The sequence below is a fragment of the Pinus tabuliformis genome, chromosome 4_2, assembly GCF_031772625.1.
Source record: "Pinus tabuliformis cultivar Carrire ecotype Pingquan chromosome 4_2, CPIR1, whole genome shotgun sequence".
NCBI classification, from domain to species: domain Eukaryota; kingdom Viridiplantae; phylum Streptophyta; class Pinopsida; order Pinales; family Pinaceae; genus Pinus; species Pinus tabuliformis.
In genome coordinates this window covers 773,709,057-773,715,201 of record NC_142304.1, presented here as the reverse complement: position 1 = coordinate 773,715,201, position 6,145 = coordinate 773,709,057, and the positions used below count along the sequence as shown (strand labels likewise).

The 6,145-nt window shown below is 36.1% G+C and overlaps 1 pseudogene; it reads right to left on the bottom strand.

Moving 5' to 3' along the window:
* Window positions 1-1,381: 1,381 nt before the first annotated feature.
* Window positions 1,382-2,350, bottom strand: LOC149171930 (cysteine-rich repeat secretory protein 38-like; annotated as a pseudogene).
* Between the last annotated feature and the right edge of the window lie 3,795 nt (window positions 2,351-6,145).

Here is a 6,145-nt window from a genome sequence, read left to right as displayed (position 1 = left end):
GTAAGTCCGGGTCCATAGACATAATAGAAAACCTCATTAATCTACAAGTTTTCAATATCTGGCCAAACTAGATATAGATTCTAAAAATAATCCAAAATACAATATACAAGAGCGAAATTAATTCTTATAGAGGAAATTCCAAAATCTTCTCAAAATTTAGAATTCTACATTAAAAAAATCTCAAAATAAAAACATTTTGTCAAAATGATACAGTAAGAATAAAAACTTCAGTGACTATTTCTTATATATTAATAAATATATTAAATAAAACTTCGATGTCTTTATATTTTAAAAACTGACTTACGAACCTAATAGAGATTAAAACATTAACTGAAAGCTTTCTCTTATTTGTACTGCAGATTTTGCATTACCTGGCTACCAAATCACCCATGGAAACAGTGGTGTTAGATGCTGGAGTGTGAGACTATGACACAGGAGAAGTAACTCAAGGAATCAGTTGAGATTCTGCCTGTGTACACAAAAGTTGGGATTCTGCCTGTGTACACAAAAGACCAATCTATGCAATTCAGCGCTTGTTTCTCATCTCACATTTCAAAAAGGGCCACGAGCTAATCCTACTATGATGTTGTTTCTCATCTCACATTTCAAAAAGGGCCACGAGCTAATCCTACTATGATGTTGTAACGCTTCTGCCCATCAAGCCGGCTACGTTTGTTTGCGTCTGCATATGTGCATGACAAGAATTATAAGTTTTCTTGATAAATTAATGGAAGTCAGTCACCGAATAAGATTTTATCAAGGCTCTTATTGGGGAGGTACTCTTAAACGAGCAACCTTTCTAATCCCTCTGCATACCAGCCGCTATTATGTTGAATTTTGAATACAAGTTTAACTTCATTTAGAAATTCCTTCCTTCCATGGATGTGAAGGACAGTTTTTTCACAACTATTTCTTTTCCATCCTCGGTAGTTCCTTGAATGATTTAAACAAAAAAAATCTAATGAAACTTTTGTAAAGTAATTAAGCTTAATTTGCTTCCGGCAATACAGTCGTTTTGAGGTTACTAATCTACATCCAACGCTCACTGGTGCGATGAGACCATCCTGTATTATTACTATAATTTAAGGTTCTGAACAGTGAAAACTAGTACAAACTTTCTTAGCCTTATATGTTACCTTGTATGCAGGACCAAAGCCTTCCTCTCCGAGCTTGTTGTCATCATGAAAGTTATTCGTGGCACCTCGTAATGTTTCCATCTTAAATACCATATGTCCATCAGGATCGGTTGCTGTGTTTTCCTCATCTGTATCATGAAAATACAAAGTTATCTTTTGAACAAGCAGAAAATGCACTCCAATCCAACTACATGCGGAAGCTTTCAATAACAAGCAACACCCAAGAGTTGTTAATATAAATACCTTCATAGCATTTTCCGAATGTCGGATTTCAGTCTCTTCCCAGTTGCAAACAAGCATGCCATGAATACGAGAGCCAACCCCCCCACAACACCTAAAATTAAAATTATGTGCGTGCTTTTGTGTGAAGACATGGCCTCATGTGCTTTATTAGCTACCCCCTGAGTACTGTTAAGTGCAAACGCAGTCGAATTAAAAAAAAGATATATCGCATAACGGAGTATGCAGCTTTGACTCCAATATTGAATTCCTGCAGCCGTGTCAGAAGTGAACATTTTACTGATTGAGTATGAGAGGCACCTTCTGCAATCACGAGTAGAGAGATCTCTACTGGACCAGACCGTAAATCGTTTGGGACGCCGAATCCAGAGCTGTAGACAAAGCAGATCGTTTCGGTTCGCTTGCTGCTTCAATTGACAATTTCTCTAACAGATTCTGTGCAGCACCTTCAAAGTCAGGTGGGACAAACACAACCGTGTTCCCGCTGAAGGTCTCAGCGTAATTAAACCCCAAATCTGTATCCAGTTGTCCGATGAAATTATAGTTTCCATAGCGTAAGAAGCACTGAAAAGGCCAGATACTACCGCCAACGGCATTCCCACAAATTTGTCGAATCTTAGTGGTTGCAAATTGCCAACAACTGAAGCACTGGTCGACTGTCATGTCTTCTCTCTGCATTGAAGGAGGCCATATATTCTGTTGGGACTTTGGCCATACACAGATATATTAAACCCAGTTTTGTTGGCCCCTTCAGCAAGACGATCAAATACCATGTTCAGGTTTTTCTCAAACGTACTGCCTCCTGTATAGTTACTGCCATCGTATTTAGTTGTCGGTTCACCTGTCGTTGCGTTGCAAATGTGTCCATGAAAGATAATGTTGATGAAGGTCGAAACAAGAATGATGGAGTAGAAAAGCGTAATATTTTGGCCGATCAAGAGAGACAGTGCAGAATCCCTTCCATGAAACTTCATATTTGTTACAACTACGATGGCCATCGGGCACTGGGGAACCTGCACAGATGTTCTCCACAAAGCATACCGACGATACTAAAGAAAATTATTCTGTTCTGTGCAGGCTATTAATCAATAAGAACAATACAACTGGACAGCCCCTATCCACACACCTGCTCGGCAAACACATATCCACTCAATTTTAAAAATGATAGATAATGAATTACACCTAGCAGTCTCACCCTAAAAGATAAAACTGCTTTAGCTAAAATTATTTATTTGAGTTTATTTTGATAATAGATTTAGTTTAAAATTATTTATTTGAGTTTATTTTGATAATAGATTTAGTTTAATAATTTTGTTTAGTTGAATTCATAGGGTCATGGCAGAAAGATGCATCCACCACCTGACAATCCTCTCACAAATGAACAATTGCAGAAAGGCTCTGAGTTAAAATAGAACTGAATGTTTGATAAGAAAATATCTTTGAAGGGAGCATTTTGAACGCCTTATATAAAACTAAGAACATCTTCTGGAGCCTATGCAAAACCTATAATGGATGTAGAGATGTACCTTTGCAAAGGACACTTAGAGTGCATGCTGAGATGTCACATACAAAGTAGTAATAAATCACCACGTTTTACACTGTGCGTCCACAAATTTACCATTTGTCTAACTCTTTGGACCCACTACCCTACAACTTGTCTCGCATGCGATAGCTCAAACTGCAAGATGGACAACTTGTCTTTCCTTCATCTTGGTTCGAATTCTAATTCCTTAACCAACCTCGCTAGAGTGCAAGAATATTGCCATATTCCTCTTTTGATTACAATAATCCACCCCATGCACTTCTGTTATGCCTGCTTTAGATTGTTCTGGTTGAAAATCTGGTGATTGGATCTGTGGGAAGGAAAATTCTTTCATAGTTTTTTTTGTCGATTTAATGAGTTAAAATTATTTATATTAAAACCAGACAGACAAACGATGGTTTGTGTACAGGTCAGGATGTGATGAGCATAACTGTGCCAATAGGATGGAATGCTTGACGTGCAGTGCTCCATAGAGAGTCGGATAAGGGATTTAACAAGTTTGTTGCATTATATTTCTCATGCACTATGTTTTTAATAATCTTTTTATGATGAAAGAGGATTCATTACAAACACTACTGTATGATGCTTCCACGAATTGAACGGTAATCGTAGAGAATTTTCACAGATTGAAGCAGTTACGCAAGATTTTAAAAGAAGGTATTAGGTTTAAGGGGAAATGTATTTGGTGTAGGTTTATGGACAACACAATAGGTTTGTTTAGTAGTTATAATGCACGTAACCATGACTCATAAGTAGTGAGAGATGCCTTCTTAAACAGTTCAAAAGTAGCTCTTGGACTCATAAGGATGCATTTCCATGATTGTTTCGTCAAGGTAGGCTTCAATATTCCATTATTACATTTTTATAAACATATCAACATCCAAAAATTCTGCTAAAAATGCAAGTTTTCACAGCCTTTCCTAATGCTTTCTACTTACAACTACATGTGTTCCTCTCTGTCTCTATCCCTGCCGCTTTAGATATATGTGCTTCTGCTTATCGTTATACATTATCAGCATCTACTCCCAATCTGTAACTCATGAGTCATATTCTAACGCAATTATATGTTACAATGTGTTTGAATAATGTTGAAATCATGTGCGCTTTCAAGAATGCGATGGTTCTGTTCTCATAGACTCTACTGCCAACAACAAAATCGAGATTAGAGACCATCTACCCAAACACTGTTTCTTATGCAGATATCCTAGCATTTGCTACTAGAGATAGCACAAATCTGGTAAGCATATCACAAAGTTACAACAAATTTGAGAAATTATTCAATCTATGGTAAAATAGTTATACTAAAAATAGAACAAAAATAGAAATACCTTTCAACACTTCTCCTACAAGTGAGTCTGTAGAAATCTAGTGCTTCTTCTACAGATGAGTCCGTAGCTATGAATCCCTGTGTACTGTACTTGTAGCACGGGCCAGGGCGAGGGCAACAGTAACTGGCCAATGCGTAAAGCAAGGCCTCCAATGGTACCTGGCTTCCCAGGTAAATCCTTCATGGAGAATACCATAGGGGAATGGAGAATGGAGGGTGGGCGAATGAAGAGGAGGCGAGAGCATAGAAGAGGTGACAGGTAGAAGAGTGGTGGAATGAAGAGGAGACATGAGTGTAGAAGAGATGATAGGTGCCCAGAAGAAATGGCAGATGGCAGCTCACTTTCCACTGGAAGTGAAGGCTTAAAAACTTTGCATAAAATAGTTTACCTGCACAAAACATTTGTTTTGAAAAACTTACGATAAAATAACTTGTCCTAGCTGAAATAACATCGGGGCACGTGAAGCTTGTAATAAGACCTTGAATTCACAAGTTTGGTTATAAGTTTCTTACACTGAAATTTCCAGGGATAAACTTTGGTTAAATTTTGATAGCGCACAAATTTTTTTGGTCAAAGGACCGATTAATGTCTGGTCAACACCGTATCGATCGCTAGAGTCCCTGCATTGCCGAAGGCAGAGACTAATAAAGAATAGTTACCGGGATTTATTTTTTTTTTGGAAATATCAAAATATGCATATTTATGAACCAAATTGGTAACCATTTCTTTTGATAAAAATATAGTTATGATATTAACTTTTATGAAGGGAATATGGGATATTATGTTAATATGATTGGGGAAAATTTATATTGCATGAAAAAATGTATTAATTTTTGTGGAAAACATTATGCATTAGCATGCAAGATGTAGTTAGTTTCTCGTGGGAAAGGGAGATGTGTGTTTATGCAAGAAGAATAGTTATTATATTAATGAACAAGTGGTTGCATGCAAGAGATAATTATTAATGTGTTAACTCTATCTTGGAATAGGACATGTATTTTCATGTACTATAGTTATTGTAAATAGTTCTCTTTTGAAAGAAAATTGTTAAAATGTTGTCGGAATGAACATGCAAATTGCATGCACAAGAATATAATCTATCATGGTAGATTTCCCTTAAAAGGGGACATGCATTTGTATACATAATAATAATAAAAATAATATCCGTTGTATTGGAAAAATTACTTAGTTACATTCACAAACAAAAACTGAGGGGCTAACTTTATTTGGATAAGTTTTATATAGTGGATGGTTACGGTGGCTATCCTTTGGAAAATAAGATGTGCTTGTGTAAAGGAAATATTAGTTAATGTGGCATTTATTTTATAAACATATTTTAGTGGTTACAAGCTTATAACTAGTGCATATGCGGTATTGTTAAAGGAAGAATGTCACAATATTTTTCTTGCATTTCATGAATGTACATGAATAGAGGATGAAACATCACTAGTATATATTTATGAATTGGTTGGTTAATACTTTATGTAATCATGATATCACTATATGCTCACGACGACAATGACATGAAAGGATGGTGACTTGTGCAAATGATAGATTATGTTTAACAAGGTGTGAGGTAAAGAATTAATGGTCCATGCAGATGAGTGTGAGCTACAGGATGGTCAACTAACAGAACAACCAAGCCACAAAGATATAATGATTGAAGATTTGTGGATAAATGATATCATGATGATTGTAATAGATTTTAGCTAGATATTTTGTATTTAAATGACATTTCCCTATAAGATTTTATGATAATGCTTAAGGGATAAACTCCCTTATAAGCCACTGAGTGAAGGGTAAACACTCTCACAAGCATTTAATAATAAATTAAAAGTTTTTTGGTTTTCACCCTATGGGGTTTCCAAGGTATATTGGTGTCTAATGATGTTGTTGCA